Raw genomic sequence first — 1,257 nt, 5'->3', positions numbered from 1 at the left:
GAGACCCTAACGCAAAAAAAAAAAAAAAAAAATGTATATCCTTGTAAAGACCACCATTTATAATATTAGTTTAATGGAAGAATAAATTTTAAGTTCTAAATTTCCAACCCACACAGACACAATAAATGTATTGTTGGAGACCACTAACCTAGAAGTAAAACAAATTATCATATTCTGGTCAAAAGAAGCATTTATTTATTTATTTATGTTTAATTTGGGGGGGGGTTGGAGTCTCACTCTGTCGCCCAGACTGGAGTGCAGTGGCCGCTCCCGGCCCCCGCAGCCTCGACCTGCCGGGCTCCGGCGATCCTTCCGCCTCAGCCTTCCGAGTAGCCGGAATTACAGGCACACCCTACCACGCCCGGCTGATTTTTTGATTTATTGTAGAGATGAGGTCTCGCTGCCCAGGCGGGTCTCGAACCCGCAGGCTCAGGCAATCCACTCACCTCAGCCTCCCAAGGTGCGGGATTACAGGCTGAGCCACCGAGCCCGGCTATTTTTATTTATTTTTTGAGTAGGAGTCTCTTGCTTCCTCCCCTGGAGTCCACCCCAGAAGTAAGGAAGTGGGAGTTCAGTGGGTGCAACCTCGTTCTCTAGGAATCTCCCACCCTCACCTCTCAAATTCTGCAAACTGATCTCAGCCTTGGAGATCCTTGTTGGTAAAGGGTGTAGATATATGGGAGAGGAAAACGGTATTCTTTCTGTTGATATCTTCCAACTTTTTTGCTATGTGTTATTTTGTTCTGTTTATCTTTAGGTCTCTGTTTTTATTTTTATTTTTTTACTTTTTTTTTTTTTTAACCAACAGTGTCTCCCTCTTTCACCCAGGCTGGAGTGCAGTGGCACAATCACAGCTCACAGCAGCCTCGACCTCCTGGGCTCAAACAATCCTGGTCTCGAGTAACTGGGACTACAGGTGCACACCACTAAATCCAGCCAATTTTTAATTTTTTTGTGGAGATAGATCTCACTACATTGCCCATGTTGGTCTTGAACTCCTGAGATCAAGCAATCCTCCCATCTCAGCCTCCCAAAGTGCTGGGATTACAGGCACAAATCACCATGAATGTAGGCCTCTGTTTTTGTTGGGTTTTTTTTGAGTTGGAGTCTCACTCTGTCGCCCAGACTGGAGTGCAGCGGCCGCTCCCGGACTCCACAGACTTGACCTGCTGGGCTCCGGCGATCCTTCCACCTCATCCTTCTGAGTAACTGGAATTACAGGCATGCGCTACCATGCCCGGCTGATTTTTCTATTTA

This window comes from Carlito syrichta, unplaced genomic scaffold (genome assembly GCF_000164805.1).
Source record: "Carlito syrichta isolate Samal-C Ts95f unplaced genomic scaffold, Tarsius_syrichta-2.0.1 Scaffold315406, whole genome shotgun sequence".
Lineage (NCBI taxonomy): Eukaryota > Metazoa > Chordata > Mammalia > Primates > Tarsiidae > Carlito > Carlito syrichta.
The sequence above is the reverse complement of the archived record's forward strand: the minus strand, read 5'-3'. Positions refer to the sequence as shown.